The 21,101-nt window shown below is 52.3% G+C and overlaps 9 non-coding genes across 9 annotated transcripts; all 9 read right to left on the bottom strand.

Annotated features, from left to right (window-relative positions):
* Window positions 1–407: 407 nt before the first annotated feature.
* Window positions 408–599, bottom strand: LOC132831918 (U2 spliceosomal RNA). The gene has a single exon (XR_009646868.1). It is a non-coding gene; the product is annotated as a U2 spliceosomal RNA (small nuclear RNA).
* A 1,791-nt stretch (window positions 600–2,390) lies between these two features.
* Window positions 2,391–2,582, bottom strand: LOC132831684 (U2 spliceosomal RNA). Its single transcript, XR_009646639.1, has one exon. It is a non-coding gene; the product is annotated as a U2 spliceosomal RNA (small nuclear RNA).
* Window positions 2,583–4,396: 1,814 nt separating this feature from the next.
* LOC132831906 (U2 spliceosomal RNA) lies at window positions 4,397–4,587 on the bottom strand. Its single transcript, XR_009646856.1, has one exon. It is a non-coding gene; the product is annotated as a U2 spliceosomal RNA (small nuclear RNA).
* Window positions 4,588–6,379: 1,792 nt separating this feature from the next.
* Window positions 6,380–6,571, bottom strand: LOC132831901 (U2 spliceosomal RNA). Its single transcript, XR_009646851.1, has one exon. It is a non-coding gene; the product is annotated as a U2 spliceosomal RNA (small nuclear RNA).
* Window positions 6,572–8,380: 1,809 nt separating this feature from the next.
* Window positions 8,381–8,572, bottom strand: LOC132831673 (U2 spliceosomal RNA). Its single transcript, XR_009646628.1, has one exon. It is a non-coding gene; the product is annotated as a U2 spliceosomal RNA (small nuclear RNA).
* Window positions 8,573–10,358: 1,786 nt separating this feature from the next.
* Window positions 10,359–10,548, bottom strand: LOC132831919 (U2 spliceosomal RNA). The gene has a single exon (XR_009646869.1). It is a non-coding gene; the product is annotated as a U2 spliceosomal RNA (small nuclear RNA).
* A 1,808-nt stretch (window positions 10,549–12,356) lies between these two features.
* LOC132831924 (U2 spliceosomal RNA) lies at window positions 12,357–12,547 on the bottom strand. The gene has a single exon (XR_009646874.1). It is a non-coding gene; the product is annotated as a U2 spliceosomal RNA (small nuclear RNA).
* A 1,780-nt stretch (window positions 12,548–14,327) lies between these two features.
* Window positions 14,328–14,519, bottom strand: LOC132831661 (U2 spliceosomal RNA). Its single transcript, XR_009646617.1, has one exon. It is a non-coding gene; the product is annotated as a U2 spliceosomal RNA (small nuclear RNA).
* Window positions 14,520–16,330: 1,811 nt separating this feature from the next.
* On the bottom strand, window positions 16,331–16,518 carry LOC132831939 (U2 spliceosomal RNA). Its single transcript, XR_009646879.1, has one exon. It is a non-coding gene; the product is annotated as a U2 spliceosomal RNA (small nuclear RNA).
* Window positions 16,519–21,101: the final 4,583 nt, after the last annotated feature.

Raw genomic sequence — 21,101 nt, 5'->3', positions numbered from 1 at the left:
AGGGTTCAGCCCAACGGGGTTCTTTGAAATTACAGCAGTCACCCCACCCCCCGCCACCGCCGTACCATCGGTGGGATACGTTCCAAGAACGACCGCAGAAGCCCAAAACGGCAGACAAGGGCAAATCCATTCATTCAAATTGGCAAGTTACCTTCCTGGCAGGCCCCTGGTTCCAGAATGTTCCCTGTAGCACGTTGGGGTTACCCCTGTCCTGGCTTTCAGCGTGCTGCACCTTCATCAGGTAACTGCAGAGCAGGTTCATAAGACAGAAAACCCGTAACAAAAGACGATAGTTTCCTGCAACTGAAAAGACAATAGATGCAACAATCACTGACTGCCATCAACACGGCAAACTAGCAAAGGCAAGAGATTCACATTGCATTCACCTGCTTTTGAACTTGGGTAAGCGTGGGTGCACCATTCCTGGAAACACTGCAATACCAGGCTGATACATGGAGAGGACAGAGCAAGCCCTTAAGCCATCTCCCTGCTCCAAAAATCCATTTAATACAAACACTCCCACCTTCGGGAGATATCAGCGATTAAAGTGATAAGAACAGAAACTACACATATTCCAAGCCAAAAGGCCGAGAAGCGATAGCACATTAATACTCCAACGGTGGAGGTCATATTTGCCGACTATCCTTTCCATCAGTTTGATGATATTCAAAGTTCCTTTATTCCCTTACCGTCTACCTTCCTTCCAAGATATCCAACCAGACCGGAAGATCACTCTGCAGCAGTCGCTGTGCTTTCCCCGTGCTTTTCTGTCCATCTGTTACGTAGCCGCGTAGGTCGCGCTGACGACCAATCAGATGGCACGGGCCGGAGCCACCGCACGTCAGGTCGACTGCAGAGAGGTTTCTCCCGGTGATCGGGGACAGCGGCGGCGGCAGGGTCATTCATTCCCCCGGCATCTACAAGATTCACCAGAATTCCTCAGGCAGCACCTTGCAAACCCATGGCCAACGCAGCCTCGAAGGATGACGGCAGCAGATCCACGGGAACACCACCATTCGCAAGTTCTCCCCCCCCGCCGAGGCACTCGCTGTCCTGAATTGCAAATATGTCCTTGTTCCTCCGGTGTTACCGGGTCAAAATCGGGAATCCCCGCCCAAACAGCATCGCGGGGCTACCGACAGCACTTGGACTGCAGCGGTTCGAGAGAGCAGCTCACCACCAGGCTGATCTCGGCATGGGCGAGAATGTTGGCCTTGACGGAAAGATCCTATTCATTGCCTCCCCTTGTGTTGGTGTAGCTTGCCCATAAATGCCAATCATCGTTTCCCTCACGTACAGGATTCGCTCCTCGGCATTCCGCATCAATCCGAAAAGTTGCGAAAAGCGAATTACGTCCGTGCACCCTTTCTTTATCGTCCACTTTCAATATCCTCTCTACTTGTATCCGACTCTCTGTGGAGAATGGGGAGGAGCTGATCTCCCCGTGTAAACATGTCACGCTGCAAGCGCGCCTCATCACCACCAGCAGCTCGATTCGACATCTCCGTTCACATTGCTGCAGATCGCTGACAACATTATAATCCGACCCAGTTGACAAACTGACAACTGTTTCGCTACTTGCACCGCAAATGATGACAAATCGTTCCAAATCGTACGGGTGGCACAGTGGATCAGTGGTTAGTACGGCTGCCTGGTGGCACCAGGGAGCTGAAGCCAGTTCCAGCCTTGGCGATCGTCTGCGTGAATAATCTTTACGTACAGACGTAGCTACTAAAGCAGGTCGCTTCCGTACAGTAGTTTGCGAAGAAACAAAACAGAGATGGGGGTTTCACTCTATTCAGGAAACAGACTAAAGACATTTCTTTCTTGTTCAAGAAAATATTAGGATAAATTTGTTGCCTCGGGGTGGGGGGGGGCGGGGGGTTGGGAAGGGGCTGTGGGGCTGATCTGATAGCCATTTGACATTGGCTGAGTCATGGGATCCCACAACCTGATTTGACTGTGTTAAAAATCCCACAACACCAGGTTTCAGCCCAACGGGGTTCTTTGAAATTACAGCAGTCACCCCACCCCCCGCCACCGCCGTACCATCGGTGGGATACGTTCCAAGAACGACCGCAGAAGCCCAAAACGGCAGACAAGGTCAAATCCATTCATTCAAATTGGCAAGTTACCTTCCTGGCAGGCCCTGGTTCCAGAATGTTCCCTGTAGCACGTTGGGTTACCCCTGTCCTGGCTTTCAGCGTGCTGCACCTTCATCAGGTAACTGCAGAGCAGGTTCATAAGACAGAAAACCCGTAACAAAAGACGATAGTTTCCTGCAACTGAAAAGACAATAGATGCAACAATCACTGACTGCCATCAACACGGCAAACGAGCAAAGGCAAGAGATTCACATTGCATTCACCTGCTTTTGAACTTGGGTAGACGTTGGGTGCACCATTCCTGGAAACACTGCAATACCAGGCTGATACATGGAGAGGACAGAGCAAGCCCTTAAGCCATCTCCCTGCTCCAAAAATCCATTTAATACAAACACTCCCACCTTCGGGAGATATCAGCGATTAAACTGATAAGAACAGAAACTACACATATTCCAAGCCAAAAGGCCGAGAAGCGATAGCACATTAATACTCCAACGGTGGAGGTCATATTTGCCGACTATCCTTTCCATCAGTTTGATGATATTCAAAGTTCCTTTATTCCCTTACCGTCTACCTTCCTTCCAAGATATCCAACCAGACCGGAAGATCACTCTGCAGCAGTCGCTGTGCTTTCCCCGTGCTTTTCTGTTACGTAGCCGCGTAGGTCGCGCTGACGACCAATCAGATGGCACGGGCCGGAGCCACTGCACGTCAGGTCGACTGCAGAGAGGTTTCTCCCCGGTGATCGGGGACAGCGGCGGCGGCAGGGTCATTCATTCCCCCGGCAGGGTCATTCATTCCCCCCGGCATCTACAAGATTCACCAGAATTCCTCAGGCAGCACCTTGTAAACCCATGGCCAACGCAGCCTCGAAGGATGACGGCAGCAGATCCACGGGAACACCACCATTCGCAAGTTCTCCCCCGCGCCGAGGCACTCGCTGTCCTGAATTGCAAATATGTCCTTGTTCCTCCGGTGTTACCGGGTCAAAATCGGGAATCCCCGCCCAAACAGCATCGCGGGGCTACCGACAGCACTTGGACTGCAGCGGTTCGAGAGAGCAGCTCACCACCAGGCTGATCTCGGCATGGGCGAGAAATGTTGGCCTTGACGGAAAGATCCTATTCATTGCCTCCCCTTGTGTTGGTGTAGCTTGCCCATAAATGCCAATCATCGTTTCCCTCACGTACAGGATTCGCTCCTCGGCATTCCGCATCAATCCGAAAAGTTGCGAAAAGCGAATTACGTCCGTGCACCCTTTCTTTATCGTCCACTTTCAATATCCTCTCTACTTGTATCCGACTCTCTGTGGAGAATGGGGAGGGAGCTGATCTCCCCGTGTAAACATGTCACGCTGCAAGCGTGCCTCATCACCACCAGCAGCTCGATTCGACATCTCCGTTCACATTGCTGCAGATCGCTGACAACATTATAATCCGACCCCAGTTGACAAACTGACAACTGTTTCGCTACTTGCACCGCAAATGATGACAAATCGTTCCAAATCGTACGGGTGGCACAGTGGATCAGTGGTTAGTACGGCTGCCTGGTGGCACCAGGAGCTGAAGCCAGTTCCAGCCTTGGGCGATCGTCTGCGTGAATAATCTTTACGTGCAGACGTAGCTACTAAAGCAGGTCGCTTCCGTACAGTAGTTTGCGAAGAAACAAACAGAGATGGGGGTTTCACTCTATTCAGGAAACAGACCAAAGACATTTCTTTCTTGTTCAATAAAATATTAGGATAAATTTGTTGCCTCGGGGTTGGGGGGGGAGGGGGGGGGTTGGGAAGGGGCTGTGTGGGGCTGATCTGATAGCCATTTGACATTGGCTGAGTCATGGGATCCCACAACCTGATTTGACTGTGTTAAAAATCCCACAACACCAGGGTTCAGCCCAACGGGGTTCTTTGAAATTACAGCAGTCACCCCACCCCCCGCCACCGCCGTACCATCGGTGGGATACGTTCCAAGAACGACCGCAGAAGCCCAAAACGGCAGACAAGGGCAAATCCATTCATTCAAATTGGCAAGTTACCTTCCTGGCAGGCCCCTGGTTCCAGAATGTTCCCTGTAGCACGTTGGGGTTACCCCTGTCCTGGCTTTCAGCGTGCTGCACCTTCATCAGGTAACTGCAGAGCAGGTTCATAAGACAGAAAACCCGTAACAAAAGACGATAGTTTCCTGCAACTGAAAAGACAATAGATGCAACAATCACTGACTGCCATCAACACGGCAAACTAGCAAAGGCAAGAGATTCACATTGCATTCACCTGCTTTTGAACTTGGGTAAGCGTTGGGTGCACCATTCCTGGAAACACTGCAATACCAGGCTGATACATGGAGAGACAGAGCAAGCCCTTAAGCCATCTCCCTGCTCCAAAAATCCATTTAATACAAACACTCCCACCTTCGGGAGATATCAGCGATTAAACTGATAAGAACAGAAACTACACATATTCCAAGCCAAAAGGCCGAGAAGCGATAGCACATCAATACTCCAACGGTGAGGTCATATTTGCCGACTATCCTTTCCATCAGTTTGATGATATTCAAAGTTCCTTTATTCCCTTACCGTCTACCTTCCTTCCAAGATATCCAACCAGACCGGAAGATCACTCTGCAGCAGTCGCTGTGCTTTCCCCGTGCTTTTCTTTCCATCTGTTACGTAGCCGCGTAGGTCGCGCTGACGACCAATCAGATGGCACGGGCCGGAGCCACCGCACGTCAGGTCGACTGCAGAGAGGTTTCTCCCGGTGATCGGGGACAGCGGCGGCGGCAGGGGTCATTCATTCCCCCGGCATCTACAAGATTCACCAGAATTCCTCAGGCAGCACCTTGCAAACCCATGGCCAACGCAGCCTCGAAGGATGACGGCAGCAGATCCACGGGAACACCACCATTCGCAAGTTCTCCCCCCCCGCCGAGGCACTCGCTGTCCTGAATTGCAAATATGTCCTTGTTCCTCCGGTGTTACCGGGTCTAAATCGGGAATCCCCGCCCAAACAGCATCGCGGGGCTACCGACAGCACTTGGACTGCAGCGGTTCGAGAGAGCAGCTCACCACCAGGCTGATCTCGGCATGGGCGAGAAATGTTGGCCTTGACGGAAAGATCCTATTCATTGCCTCCCCTTGTGTTGGTGTAGCTTGCCCATAAATGCCAATCATCGTTTCCCTCACGTACAGGATTCGCTCCTCGGCATTCCGCATCAATCCGAAAAGTTGCGAAAAGCGAATTACGTCCGTGCACCCTTCTTTATCGTCCACTTTCAATATCCTCTCTACTTGTATCCGACTCTCTGTGGAGAATGGGGAGGGAGCTGATCTCCCCGTGTAAACATGTCACGCTGCAAGCGCGCCTCATCACCACCAGCAGCTCGATTCGACATCTCCGTTCACATTGCTGCAGATCGCTGACAACATTATAATCCGACCCAGTTGACAAACTGACAACTGTTTCGCTACTTGCACCGCAAATGATGACAAATCGTTCCAAATCGTACGGGTGGCACAGTGGATCAGTGGTTAGTACGGCTGCCTGGTGGCACCAGGAGCTGAAGCCAGTTCCAGCCTTGGGCGATCGTCTGCGTGAATAATCTTTACGTACAGACGTAGCTACTAAAGCAGGTCGCTTCCGTACAGTAGTTTGCGAAGAAACAAAACAGAGATGGGGGTTTCACTCTATTCAGGAAACAGACTAAAGACATTTCTTTCTTGTTCAAGAAAATATTAGGATAAATTTGTTGCCTCGGGGTGGGGGGGGGGGGGGGTTGGGAAGGGGCTGTGGGGGCTGATCTGATAGCCATTTGACATTGGCTGAGTCATGGGATCCCACAACCTGATTTGACTGTGTTAAAAATCCCACAACACCAGGTTTCAGCCCAACGGGGTTCTTTGAAATTACAGCAGTCACCCCACCCCCCGCCACCGCCGTACCATCGGTGGGATACGTTCAAGAACGACCGCAGAAGCCCAAAACGGCAGACAAGGTCAAATCCATTCATTCAAATTGGCAAGTTACCTTCCTGGCAGGCCCCTGGTCCAGAATGTTCCCTGTAGCACGTTGGGGTTACCCCTGTCCTGGCTTTCAGCGTGCTGCACCTTCATCAGGTAACTGCAGAGCAGGTTCATAAGACAGAAAACCCGTAACAAAAGACGATAGTTTCCTGCAACTGAAAAGACAATAGATGCAACAATCACTGACTGCCATCAACACGGCAAACGAGCAAAGGCAAGAGATTCACATTGCATTCACCTGCTTTTGAACTTGGGTAGACGTTGGGTGCACCATTCCTGGAAACACTGCAATACCAGGCTGATACATGGAGAGGACAGAGCAAGCCCTTAAGCCATCTCCCTGCTCCAAAAATCCATTTAATACAAACACTCCCACCTTCGGGAGATATCAGCGATTAAACTGATAAGAACAGAAACGACACATATTCCAAGCCAAAAGGCCGAGAAGCGATAGCACATTAATACTCCAACGGTGGAGGTCATATTTGCCGACTATCCTTTCCATCAGTTTGATGATATTCAAAGTTCCTTTATTCCCTTACCGTCTACCTTCCTTCCAAGATATCCAACCAGACCGGAAGATCACTCTGCAGCAGTCGCTGTGCTTTCCCCGTGCTTTTCTGTTACGTAGCCGCGTAGGTCGCGCTGACGACCAATCAGATGGCACGGGCCGGAGCCACTGCACGTCAGGTCGACTGCAGAGAGGTTTCTCCCCGGTGATCGGGGACAGCGGCGGCGGCAGGGTCATTCATTCCCCCGGCAGGGTCATTCATTCCCCCGGCATCTACAAGATTCACCAGAATTCCTCAGGCAGCACCTTGTAAACCCATGGCCAACGCAGCCTCGAAGGATGACGGCAGCAGATCCACGGGAACACCACCATTCGCAAGTTCTCCCCCGCGCCGAGGCACTCGCTGTCCTGAATTGCAAATATGTCCTTGTTCCTCCGGTGTTACCGGGTCAAAATCGGGAATCCCCGCCCAAACAGCATCGCGGGGCTACCGACAGCACTTGGACTGCAGCGGTTCGAGAGAGCAGCTCACCACCAGGCTGATCTCGGCATGGGCGAGAAATGTTGGCCTTGACGGAAAGATCCTATTCATTGCCTCCCCTTGTGTTGGTGTAGCTTGCCCATAAATGCCAATCATCGTTTCCCTCACGTACAGGATTCGCTCCTCGGCATTCCGCATCAATCCGAAAAGTTGCGAAAAGCGAATTACGTCCGTGCACCCTTTCTTTATCGTCCACTTTCAATATCCTCTCTACTTGTATCCGACTCTCTGTGGAGAATGGGGAGGGAGCTGATCTCCCCGTGTAAACATGTCACGCTGCAAGCGTGCCTCATCACCACCAGCAGCTCGATTCGACATCTCCGTTCACATTGCTGCAGATCGCTGACAACATTATAATCCGACCCAGTGACAAACTGACAACTGTTTCGCTACTTGCACCGCAAATGATGACAAATCGTTCCAAATCGTACGGGTGGCACAGTGGATCAGTGGTTAGTACGGCTGCCTGGTGGCACCAGGGAGCTGAAGCCAGTTCCAGCCTTGGGCGATCGTCTGCGTGAATAATCTTTACGTGCAGACGTAGCTACTAAAGCAGGTCGCTTCCGTACAGTAGTTTGCGAAGAAACAAACAGAGATGGGGGTTTCACTCTATTCAGGAAACAGACCAAAGACATTTCTTTCTTGTTCAAGAAAATATTAGGATAAATTTGTTGCCTCGGGGTTGGGGGGGGGAGGGGGGGGGTGGGAAGGGGCTGTGGGGGCTGATCTGATAGCCATTTGACATTGGCTGAGTCATGGGATCCCACAACCTGATTTGACTGTGTTAAAAATCCCACAACACCAGGTTCAGCCCAACGGGGTTCTTTGAAATTACAGCAGTCACCCCACCCCCCGCCACCGCCGTACCATCGGTGGGATACGTTCCAAGAACGACCGCAGAAGCCCAAAACGGCAGACAAGGGCAAATCCATTCATTCAAATTGGCAAGTTACCTTCCTGGCAGGCCCCTGGTTCCAGAATGTTCCCTGTAGCACGTTGGGTTACCCCTGTCCTGGCTTTCAGCGTGCTGCACCTTCATCAGGTACTGCAGAGCAGGTTCATAAGACAGAAAACCCGTAACAAAAGACGATAGTTTTCCTGCAACTGAAAAGACAATAGATGCAACAATCACTGACTGCCATCAACACGGCAAACTAGCAAAGGCAAGAGATTCACATTGCATTCACCTGCTTTTGAACTTGGGTAAGCGTTGGGTGCACCATTCCTGGAAACACTGCAATACCAGGCTGATACATGGAGAGGACAGAGCAAGCCCTTAAGCCATCTCCCTGCTCCAAAAATCCATTTAATACAAACACTCCCACCTTCGGGAGATATCAGCGATTAAACTGATAAGAACAGAAACTACACATATTCCAAGCCAAAAGGCCGAGAAGCGATAGCACATTAATACTCCAACGGTGGAGGTCATATTTGCCGACTATCCTTTCCATCAGTTTGATGATATTCAAAGTTCCTTTATTCCCTTACCGTCTACCTTCCTTCCAAGATATCCAACCAGACCGGAAGATCACTCTGCAGCAGTCGCTGTGCTTTCCCCGTGCTTTTCTCTCCATCTGTTACGTAGCCGCGTAGGTCGCGCTGACGACCAATCAGATGGCACGGGCCGGAGCCACCGCACGTCAGGTCGACTGCAGAGAGGTTTCTCCCGGTGATCGGGGACAGCGGCGGCGGCAGGGTCATTCATTCCCCCGGCATCTACAAGATTCACCAGAATTCCTCAGGCAGCACCTTGCAAACCCATGGCCAACGCAGCCTCGAAGGATGACGGCAGCAGATCCACGGGAACACCACCATTCGCAAGTTCTCCCCCCCCGCCGAGGCACTCGCTGTCCTGAATTGCAAATATGTCTTTGTTCCTCCGGTGTTACCGGGTCAAAATCGGAATCCCCGCCCAAACAGCATCGCGGGGCTACCGACAGCACTTGGACTGCAGCGGTTCGAGAGAGCAGCTCACCACCAGGCTGATCTCGGCATGGGCGAGAAATGTTGGCCTTGACGGAAAGATCCTATTCATTGCCTCCCCTTGTGTTGGTGTAGCTTGCCCATAAATGCCAATCATCGTTTCCCTCACGTACAGGATTCGCTCCTCGGCATTCCGCATCAATCCGAAAAGTTGCGAAAAGCGAATTACGTCCGTGCACCCTTTCTTTATCGTCCACTTTCAATATCCTCTCTACTTGTATCCGACTCTCTGTGGAGAATGGGGAGGGAGCTGATCTCCCCGTGTAAACATGTCACGCTGCAAGCGCGCCTCATCACCACCAGCAGCTCGATTCGACATCTCCGTTCACATTGCTGAAGATCGCTGACAACATTATAATCCGACCCAGTTGACAAACTGACAACTGTTTCGCTACTTGCACCGCAAATGATGACAAATCGTTCCAAATCGTACGGGTGGCACAGTGGATCTGTGGTTAGTACGGCTGCCTGGTGGCACCAGGGAGCTGAAGCCAGTTCCAGCCTTGGGCGATCGTCTGCGTGAATAATCTTTACGTACAGACGTAGCTACTAAAGCAGGTCGCTTCCGTACAGTAGTTTGCGAAGAAACAAAACAGAGATGGGGGTTTCACTCTATTCAGGAAACAGACCAAAGACATTTCTTCCTTGTTCAAGAAAATATTAGGATAAATTTGTTGCCTCGGGGGTGGGGGGGTGGGGGGGGCTGTGGGGGCTGATCTGATAGCCATTTGACATTGGCTGAGTCATGGGATCCCACAACCTGATTTGACTGTGTTAAAAATCCCACAACACCAGGGTTCAGCCCAACGGGGTTCTTTGAAATTACAGCAGTCACCCCACCCCCCGCCACCGCCGTACCATCGGTGGGATACGTTCCAAGAACGACCGCAGAAGCCCAAAACGGCAGACAAGGGCAAATCCATTCATTCAAATTGGCAAGTTACCTTCCTGGCAGGCCCCTGGTTCCAGAATGTTCCCTGTAGCACGTTGGGGTTACCCCTGTCCTGGCTTTCAGCGTGCTGCACCTTCATCAGGTAACTGCAGAGCAGCTTCATAAGACAGAAAACCCGTAACAAAAGACGATAGTTTCCTGCAACTGAAAAGACAATAGATGCAACAATCACTGACTGCCATCAACACGGCAAACGAGCAAAGGCAAGAGATTCACATTGCATTCACCTGCTTTTGAACTTGGGTAAGCGTTGGGTGCACCATTCTGGAAACACTGCAATACCAGGCTGATACATGGAGAGGACAGAGCAAGCCCTTAAGCCATCTCCCTGCTCCAAAAATCCATTTAATACAAACACTCCCACCTTCGGAGATATCAGCGATTAAACTGATAAGAACAGAAACTACACATATTCCAAGCCAAAAGGCCGAGAAGCGATAGCACATTAATACTCCAACGGTGGAGGTCATATTTGCCGACTATCCTTTCCATCAGTTTGATGATATTCAAAGTTCCTTTATTCCCTTACCGTCTACCTTCCTTCCAAGATATCCAACCAGACCGGAAGATCACTCTGCAGCAGTCGCTGTGCTTTTCCCGTGGTTTTCTGTTACGTAGCCGCGTAGGTCGCGCTGACGACCAATCAGATGGCACGGGCCGGAGCCACTGCACGTCAGGTCGACTGCAGAGAGGTTTCTCCCGGTGATCGGGGACAGCGGCGGCGGCAGGGTCATTCATTCCCCGGCAGGGTCATTCATTCCCCCGGCATCTACAAGATTCACCAGAATTCCTCAGGCAGCACCTTGTAAACCCATGGCCAACGCAGCCTCGAAGGATGACGGCAGCAGATCCACGGGAACACCACCCTTCGCAAGTTCTCCCCCGCGCCGAGGCACTCGCTGTCCTGAATTGCAAATATGTCCTTGTTCCTCCGGTGTTACCGGGTCAAAATCGGGAATCCCCGCCCAAACAGCATCGCGGGCTACCGACAGCACTTGGACTGCAGCGGTTCGAGAGAGCAGCTCACCACCAGGCTGATCTCGGCATGGGCGAGAAATGTTGGCCTTGACGGAAAGATCCTATTCATTGCCTCCCTTGTGTTGGTGTAGCTTGCCCATAAATGCCAATCATCGTTTCCCTCACGTACAGGATTCGCTCCTCGGCATTCCGCATCAATCCGAAAAGTTGCGAAAAGCGAATTACGTCCGTGCACCCTTTCTTTATCGTCCACTTTCAATATCCTCTCTACTTGTATCCGACTCTCTGTGGAGAATGGGGAGGGAGCTGATCTCCCTGTGTAAACATGTCACGCTGCAAGCGTGCCTCATCACCACCAGCAGCTCGATTCGACATCTCCGTTCACATTGCTGCAGATCGCTGACAACATTATAATCCGACCCAGTTGACAAACTGACAACTGTTTCGCTACTTGCACCGCAAATGATGACAACTCGTTCCAAATCGTACGGGTGGCACAGTGGATCAGTGGTTAGTACGGCTGCCTGGTGGCACCAGGGAGCTGAAGCCAGTTCCAGCCTTGGGCGATCGTCTGCGTGAATAATCTTTACGTGCAGACGTAGCTACTAAAGCAGGTCGCTTCCGTACAGTAGTTTGCGAAGAAACAAACAGAGATGGGGTTTCACTCTATTCAGGAAACAGACCAAAGACATTTCTTTCTTGTTCAAGAAAATATTAGGATAAATTTGTTGCCTCGGGGTTGGGGGGGAGGCGGGGGGGTTGGGAAGGGGCTGTGGGGGGCTGATCTGATAGCCATTTGACATTGGCTGAGTCATGGATCCCACAACCTGATTTGACTGTGTTAAAAATCCCACAACACCAGGGTTCAGCCCAACGGGGTTCTTTGAAATTACAGCAGTCACCCCCCCCCCCCCGCCACCGCCGTACCATCGGTGGGATACGTTCCAAGAACGACCGCAGAAGCCCAAAACGGCAGACAAGGCAAATCCATTCATTCAAATTGGCAAGTTACCTTCCTGGCAGGCCCCTGGTTCCAGAATGTTCCCTGTAGCACGTTGGGGGTACCCCTGTCCTGGCTTTCAGCGTGCTGCACCTTCATCAGGTAACTGCAGAGCAGGTTCATAAGACAGAAAACCCGTAACAAAAGACGATAGTTTCCTGCAACTGAAAAGACAATAGATGCAACAATCACTGACTGCCATCAACACGGCAAACTAGCAAAGGCAAGAGATTCACATTGCATTCACCTGCTTTTGAACTTGGGTAAGCGTTGGGTGCACCATTCTGGAAACACTGCAATACCAGGCTGATACATGGAGAGGACAGAGCAAGCCCTTAAGCATCTCCCTGCTCCAAAAATCCATTTAATACAAACACTCCCCACCTTCGGGAGATATCAGCGATTAAACTGATAAGAACAGAAACTACACATATTCCAAGCCAAAAGGCCGAGAAGCGATAGCACATTAATACTCCAACGGTGGAGGTCATATTTGCCGACTATCCTTTCCATCAGTTTGATGATATTCAAAGTTCCTTTATTCCCTTACCGTCTACCTTCCTTCCAAGATATCCAACCAGACCGGAAGATCACTCTGCAGCAGTCGCTGTGCTTTCCCCGTGCTTTTCTGTCCATCGTTACGTAGCCGCGTAGGTCGCGCTGACGACCAATCAGATGGCACGGGCCGGAGCCACCGCACGTCAGGTCGACTGCAGAGAGGTTTCTCCCGGTGATCGGGACAGCGGCGGCGGCAGGGTCATTCATTCCCCCGGCATCTACAAGATTCACCAGAATTCCTCAGGCAGCACCTTGCAAACCCATGGCCAACGCAGCCTCGAAGGATGACGGCAGCAGATCCACGGGAACACCACCATTCGCAAGTTCTCCCCCCCCCCGAGGCACTCGCTGTCCTGAATTGCAAATATGTCCTTGTTCCTCCGGTGTTACCGGGGTCAAAATCGGGAATCCCCCGCCCAAACAGCATCGCGGGGGCTACCGACAGCACTTGGACTGCAGCGGTTCGAGAGAGCAGCTCACCACCAGGCTGATCTCGGCATGGGCGAGAAATGTTGGCCTTGACGGAAAGATCCTATTCATTGCCTCCCCTTGTGTTGGTGTAGCTTGCCCATAAATGCCAATCATCGTTTCCCTCACGTACAGGATTCGCTCCTCGGCATTCCGCATCAATCCGAAAAGTTGCGAAAAGCGAATTACGTCCGTGCACCCTTTCTTTATCGTCCACTTTCAATATCCTCTCTACTTGTATCCGACTCTCTGTGGAGAATGGGGAGGAGCTGATCTCCCCGTGTAAACATGTCACGCTGCAAGCGCGCCTCATCACCACCAGCAGCTCGATTCGACATCTCCGTTCACATTGCTGCAGATCGCTGACAACATTATAATCCGACCCAGTTGACAAACTGACAACTGTTTCGCTACTTGCACCGCAAATGATGACAAATCGTTCCAAATCGTACGGGTGGCACAGTGGATCAGTGGTTAGTACGGCTGCCTGGTGGCACCAGGAGCTGAAGCCAGTTCCAGCCTGGGCGATCGTCTGCGTGAATAATCTTTACGTACAGACGTAGCTACTAAAGCAGGTCGCTTCCGTACAGTAGTTTGCGAAGAAACAAACAGAGATGGGGTTTTCACTCTATTCAGGAAACAGACTAAAGACATTTCTTCCTTGTTCAAGAAAATATTAGGATAAATTTGTTGCCTCGGGGTGGGGGGTTGGGAAGGGGCTGTGGGGGCTGATCTGATAGCCATTTGACATTGGCTGAGTCATGGGATCCCACAACCTGATTTGACTGTGTTAAAAATCCCACAACACCAGGTTTCAGCCCAACGGGGTTCTTTGAAATTACAGCAGTCACCCCACCCCCCGCCACCGCCGTACCATCGGTGGATACGTTCCAAGAACGACCGCAGAAGCCCAAAACGGCAGACAAGGGCAAATCCATTCATTCAAATTGGCAAGTTACCTTCCTGGCAGCCCCTGGTTCCAGAATGTTCCCTGTAGCACGTTGGGTTACCCCTGTCCTGGCTTTCAGCGTGCTGCACCTTCATCAGGTAACTGCAGAGCAGGTTCATAAGACAGAAAACCCGTAACAAAAGACGATAGTTTCCTGCAACTGAAAAGACAATAGATGCAACAATCACTGACTGCCATCAACACGGCAAACTAGCAAAGGCAAGAGATTCACATTGCATTCACCTGCTTTTGAACTTGGGTAAGCGTTGGGTGCACCATTCCTGGAAACACTGCAATACCAGGCTGATACATGGAGAGGACAGAGCAAGCCCTTAAGCCATCTCCCTGCTCCAAAAATCCATTTAATACAAACACTCCCACCTTCGGGAGATATCAGCGATTAAACTGATAAGAACAGAAACTACACATATTCCAAGCCAAAAGGCCGAGAAGCGATAGCACATTAATACTCCAACGGTGGAGGTCATATTTGCCGACTATCCTTTCCATCAGTTTGATGATATTCAAAGTTCCTTTATTCCCTTACCGTCTACCTTCCTTCCAAGATATCCAACCAGACCGGAAGATCACTCTGCAGCAGTCGCTGTGCTTTCCCCGTGCTTTTCTGTTACGTAGCCGCGTAGGTCGCGCTGACGACCAATCAGATGGCACGGGCCGGAGCCACTGCACGTCAGGTCGACTGCAGAGAGGTTTCTCCCGGTGATCGGGGACAGCGGCGGCGGCAGGGTCATTCATTCCCCCCGGCAGGGTCATTCATTCCCCCGGCATCTACAAGATTCACCAGAATTCCTCAGGCAGCACCTTGTAAACCCATGGCCAACGCAGCCTCGAAGGATGACGGCAGCAGATCCACGGGAACACCACCATTCGCAAGTTCTCCCCCCGCCGAGGCACTCGCTGTCCTGAATTGCAAATATGTCCTTGTTCCTCCGGTGTTACCGGGGTCAAAATCGGGAATCCCCGCCCAAAACAGCATCGCGGGGCTACCGACAGCACTTGGACTGCAGCGGTTCGAGAGAGCAGCTCACCACCAGGCTGATCTCGGCATGGGCGAGAAATGTTGGCCTTGACGGAAAGATCCTATTCATTGCCTCCCCTTGTGTTGGTGTAGCTTGCCCATAAATGCCAATCATCGTTTCCCTCACGTACAGGATTCGCTCCTCGGCATTCCGCATCAATCCGAAAAGTTGCGAAAAGCGAATTACGTCCGTGCACCCTTTTTTTATCGTCCACTTTCAATATCCTCTCTACTTGTATCCGACTCTCTGTGGAGAATGGGGAGGGAGCTGATCTCCCTGTGTAAACATGTCACGCTGCAAGCGTGCCTCATCACCACCAGCAGCTCGATTCGACATCTCCGTTCACATTGCTGCAGATCGCTGACAACATTATAATCCGACCCAGTTGACAAACTGACAACTGTTTCGCTACTTGCACCGCAAATGATGACAAATCGTTCCAAATCGTACGGGTGGCACAGTGGATCAGTGGTTAGTACGGCTGCCTGGTGCACCAGGGAGCTGAAGCCAGTTCCAGCCTTGGGCGATCGTCTGCGTGAATAATCTTTACGTGCAGACGTAGCTACTAAAGCAGGTCGCTTCCGTACAGTAGTTTGCGAAGAAACAAACAGAGATGGGGGTGTCACTCTATTCAGGAAACAGACCAAAGACATTTCTTTCTTGTTCAAGAAAATATTAGGATAAATTTGTTGCCTCGGGGGTGGGGGGGGGAGGGCGGGGGGTTGGGAAGGGGCTGTGGGGCTGATCTGATAGCCATTTGACATTGGCTGAGTCATGGGATCCCACAACCTGATTTGACTGTGTTAAAAATCCCACAACACCAGGTTCAGCCCAACGGGGTTCTTTGAAATTACAGCAGTCACCCCACCCCCCGCCACCGCCGTACCATCGGTGGGATACGTTCCAAGAACGACCGCAGAAGCCCAAAACGGCAGACAAGGGCAAATCCATTCATTCAAATTGGCAAGTTACCTTCCTGCAGGCCCCTGGTTCCAGAATGTTCCCTGTAGCACGTTGGGGTTACCCCTGTCCTGGCTTTCAGCGTGCTGCACCTTCATCAGGTAACTGCAGAGCAGGTTCATAAGACAGAAAACCCGTAACAAAAGACGATAGTTTTCCTGCAACTGAAAAGACAATAGATGCAACAATCACTGACTGCCATCAACACGGCAAACTAGCAAAGGCAAGAGATTCACATTGCATTCACCTGCTTTTGAACTTGGGTAAGCGTTGGTGCACCATTCCTGGAAACACTGCAATACCAGGCTGATACATGGAGAGGACAGAGCAAGCCCTGAAGCCATCTCCCTGCTCCAAAAATCCATTTAATACAAACACTCCCACCTTCGGGAGATATCAGCGATTAAACTGATAAGAACAGAAACTTTTTTTTTTTATTTCAAAATATAACTTTATTCATAAAAATATGCATAAAAATTTGATACACTGTACATTAGGTAATGCCATTCATATTTCCACATTACATACACACTCCGAATTGTCATTATTCCATACAGATCAGTGCATCTCTCACTCATATATTGAGCTGAGGCGACAGCAGAGCCCAATGACTGCATGGGCCCCATCTTTTTCTATCGTCAGGCAGATGTTAAACGGTGGTCTTTCCCCACCGCGCCCTTGGCGGCAGCTGCCCCAAGCTTCAGCGCGTCCCTCAACACGTAGTCCTGGACCTTGGAATGTGCCAGTCTGCAACACTCAGTCGGGGTCAACTCCTTCAGCTGGAAGATCAACAGGTTTCGGACCGCCCAGAGAGCGACCTTCACCGAGTTGTGATCCTCCAGGCGCAGTTGATGTTCGTCTCGTGTGCGTCCCGGGAACAGGCGTAGAGCACGGAGTCCCGCGTCACGGCGCTGCTCGGACGAACCTCGACAAATACCACTGCATTCCTCTCCAGACTTCCTCTGCATAGGCACATTCCAGAAGGAGGTGTGTGACAGTCTCGTCCCCCCCGCAGCCGCTTCGAGGCAGCGTGCGGTGCGGCTGAGAGTCCGGGCGTGCATAAACGATCTCACAGGTAGAGCCCTTCTCACCACCAGCCAAGCCATGTCTTGGTGCTTGTTGGAAAGTTCTGGCGATGAGGCATTCTGCCAAATTGCTTTGACAGTTTGCTCAGGGAACCACTCAACAGGATCCGCCCTCTCCTTTTCCCGAAGGGTCTCGAGGACACTACGTGCTGACCACTTCCTGATGGACTTGTGGTCAAAGGTGTTTTTCTTCAGAAATTTCTCCACGAAGGACAGGTGGTACGGAACGGTCCAACTACTCGGAGCGTTCCGCGGCAGCGAGGCCAGGCCCATCCTTCGCAACACCGGGAACAGGTAGAACCTCAGTACGTAGTGACACTTGGTGTTTGCGTACCGGGGATCCACGCACAGCTTGATGCAGCCACACACAAAGGTGGCCATCAGGGTGAGGGTGGCATTGGGTGTATTTTTTTCCCCCGTTGCCCAGATCTTTGTACATGAGTCCCTTCGGACCCGTCCATCTTTGAACTCCAATGAACTGGAAGATGGCCCGGACGACTGCAGCGGCCAGTTCTGGGAATAGGCCAGACCTGTGCCACGTACAACAGCAATGACAGTGCCTCACACCTGATGACCAGGTTTTTTCCCGTGATGGAGAGCGACCGAGCCTCCATCTGCCCAGTTTCTGCCTCACTTTACTGATACGCTCCTCCCAAACTTGGCGCACGCCCCAGCCCCCCCGAACCAAATACCCAGCACCTTCAGGTGGTCGTCCTGACGGTGAAGGGGATCGAGGATTGGTCGGCCCAGTTCCCGAAGAGCATGGCCTCGCTCTTGCCTCGGTTAACCTTGGCCCCCGAGGCCCGTTCGAACTGTCACAAATGCACATGATCCGGCGCACGGACAGCGGATCCGAGCAGAAAACGGCGACGTCATCCATGTACAGGGAGGCCTTAACCTGCAGGCCCCCGCTGCCCGGAATAGTCACCCCTCTCAGGCTCGCATCTTTCCTGATGGACTCGGCAAATGGCTCTATGCAGCACACAAACAAGGCAGAGAGAGAGGGCAGCCCTGCCTTACTCCAGATCTGACGGGAAGCTATCTGATTCCCACCCATTGATTGAGACTGCACTGACAATGTTGGTGTAGAGCAGTCTGATCCAATTGCAGATTCCCTCCCCAAAGCCCATTTTGGAGAGAACATCTCTCATATACATGTAGATATCCTGTCAAAGGCTTTCTCCTGGTCCAGGCTGATCAGGCAGGCGTCCAACCCTCTGTCCTGCACGTAGGCGATCGTATCCCTGAGGAGTGCGAGACTCTCACGATCTTCCTGCCTGGCACAGCACAGGTTTGGTCAGGGTGAATCACCGACCCAGAGCAGACCTGACCCGGTTGCAATTACCTTTGACAGATTTGTAATCTGCATTCAACAGTGTGATCGGTCTCCAATTTTTGAGTTCCTCGCTCTCCCCCTTCCGCTTATAGATGAGGGTGATGATGCCTTTCCTCATGGATTCGCTCATGGTACCTGCCCGAAGCATACTGACATACACCTCCAGCAGGTCCCGGCCAATCAAGTCCCAAGAGCGGAATAGAGCTCGACCGTAAGCCATCGCTTTCCGGAGTTTTATTCTTTTCGAAGGACTCGAGGGCCCTTGTCAGCTCGTCCAGAGATAGCGGCTGGTCCAGCCTCTCGCGTGTTTCTGTCGTCTAAGACCTCCGTGATAGACGACAGGAACGACTGAGGCCGCGCTGTCGGTCGGCTTCGCGTCATACAGACTGGCATAGAAGGATTTACTGATCCTCATGACGTCAGCCTGAGATGACGTTGTCGAGCCGTCTTCTTCCTTCAGGCTGCTGAGCACAGAGCTCTCTTTGTGCACCTTCTGGAAAAGAAACGTGAGCACGTCTCGTCCTGCTCCACCGAGCGGACCCTGGACCGGAAGATTATCTTGGAGGCCTCTGAGGCAAAGAGCGAGGCTTGCTGGCCCTTCACCTCCTTGAGGTCCTCCGTGACATCGACCCCCATCGTCTGCAGCAGGAGCAGGTTCCATACTTTCCTGGAGCTGGGACAGTTTTCCCCGCCTCTCTCTCGCCTCCTGAACACCTTTGAGGATGAAGAACCTCTTGGATGTTCCCTTAACTGTTTCCCACCAGTCTGCTGGAGACTCAAAGAGGGGCTTCACGGTTCCCAACCTGCGTAGTCCCTCTTGAGCTCCTCAATGTTTCCCGGGGTCAACAGCTTAGTGTTCAGCTTTCACGTTCCCTTACCCCCCGCTGCTCGTCCTGTAGGTGACAGTCGGCCAGTACAGGAGGCAGTGGTCAGAGAAAGAACACCGGCTTGACGTCGGTGTATCTGACCGAGAGCGTTCGGACACAAACAGGTAATCTATCCTTGAGCGGATAGACCCGTCTGCCCGTGACCAGTGTATCTACGCTGCGCTCCGTCTGCAGGGTGCTGAAGACGTCGTGCAGCTTGGCATCTTTTACCGCGTCCATCAGGGCTCTGACGTGGCGTCCAGTTTACTGTCCCCCCCGCCGGATCGTCCATCTGCATCAATGATACAGTTGAAGTCTCCGGCCAGAATGACCGGCCTGGACGTAGCCAGCAACAGTGGAAGCTGCTGCAGGACGGCCAACCGTTCACTCTTACCCACTGGGGCGTACACATTGATCAGTCTCAGGACATTCCTGTACATAACGTCGGCGACGAGGAGGCGCCCGCCCACCACCTCCTTAACCTCGGAGATGGTGAAGTTGCTTCCCTCGCAACAGGATACCCAGGCCGGAGGCGCGGCTATCGTTGCCCCCCACCAAACTGACTGGCCCATGGGCCCACAAGCTCGACCATCTCCTGTAACTGCTGAGGTGCGGTATCCCACACTCCTCCAGAAACAGGAGGTCGGCTTTAACGCTGGCCAGGAAGGCCATCGTTGAAACACATCGCGTAGCCGATTTGATGCTACGCACATTGATGCTGGCAACTTTAAACCCATTTTAACAATTTATACAAGGTTAAAAGTGTCCATTTGCTGCTGGTCTTGCTCCTCTGGGGTAGCTGCGTGCATCCCCGTGTGACGGCAAACTGCTGGACCATCCAGGGCTGAGGTACTGTCCGGCTCCACGCTGGAGCCATTTCCCCGCTCCGGTGTCTTTGTGTCAAGCCCAGGGTCCGCACCGTCCAGTTCTCCATCTGACAGTGGGGCTGTCACAGGACCGCTGCTCCCAGTTACCTGGAGCTGTGGGCCGGTGGACACCTCTTGGTTCTCACCGGGTAGGGGGAGGCCTTTACCCGTCCCCACAGAGGGATCGTCCTTCCCTTCTTGGGTGGTGCTGCCCTCCTTTCCCCCCATGGCGCTCTGTCTCTTCCTCTGGTGCGACCCTTCTTGCGCCCGTCCTCACCATCAGAAGAGCTGCCTGTATCCTCGCTTGAGGTGTCGTTTCCTCCCCTTCTCTGGGTGGCTTTGGGGCCCGAGACAGGTTTCCTCTTCCTATTTCTGACTGTGATCCAGTCCATCTGCCTCCTTTGATTCCTCCTCTTCATTTCCTCCGTCTGCTGAAGGAGCTTGGATCGGCTGCTGTACCTCCCCCGCTGTCTGCCGTCTGCTCCCTACCCCTGCTCTTCCTTTCTGGTGCACTCCAGGCACCGTTTCCGCTATCTTGTGGTGCCCTGCGGGCTTTGGCGGTCCCCGCTCGTGTTGCTACCTCTGGCCATCTGTGCGTAAGGGCGCTCCTCGTCTTGGACAGGCCTTGTACATGTGCCCGCCTCTCCGCACAGGTTACAGGTCTTGGCCTCCTTACAATCCTTGTCAGGGGTGGCCTTCCTGTTTGCAATTTCGGCATACAGTCACCTTACAGTCGGCCCGCCATGTGCCTGACCTCCCGCAGGTTCGGCACACCTTCGGCTGCCCTGCGTACGTCAGGTAACCTCTGCTCCCTCCGATGGCGAAGCTGGAGGGTGGGTGGAGGATTTCCCGCTGCCATCGACCCTCAGGGTTACCTTGACCTGCC

This window comes from Hemiscyllium ocellatum, chromosome 33 (assembly GCF_020745735.1).
Source record: "Hemiscyllium ocellatum isolate sHemOce1 chromosome 33, sHemOce1.pat.X.cur, whole genome shotgun sequence".
Taxonomy (NCBI): Eukaryota; Metazoa; Chordata; class Chondrichthyes; order Orectolobiformes; family Hemiscylliidae; genus Hemiscyllium; species Hemiscyllium ocellatum.
Note: the sequence above shows the minus strand (reverse complement) of the source record. Positions and strands in the feature narration are given on the sequence as shown.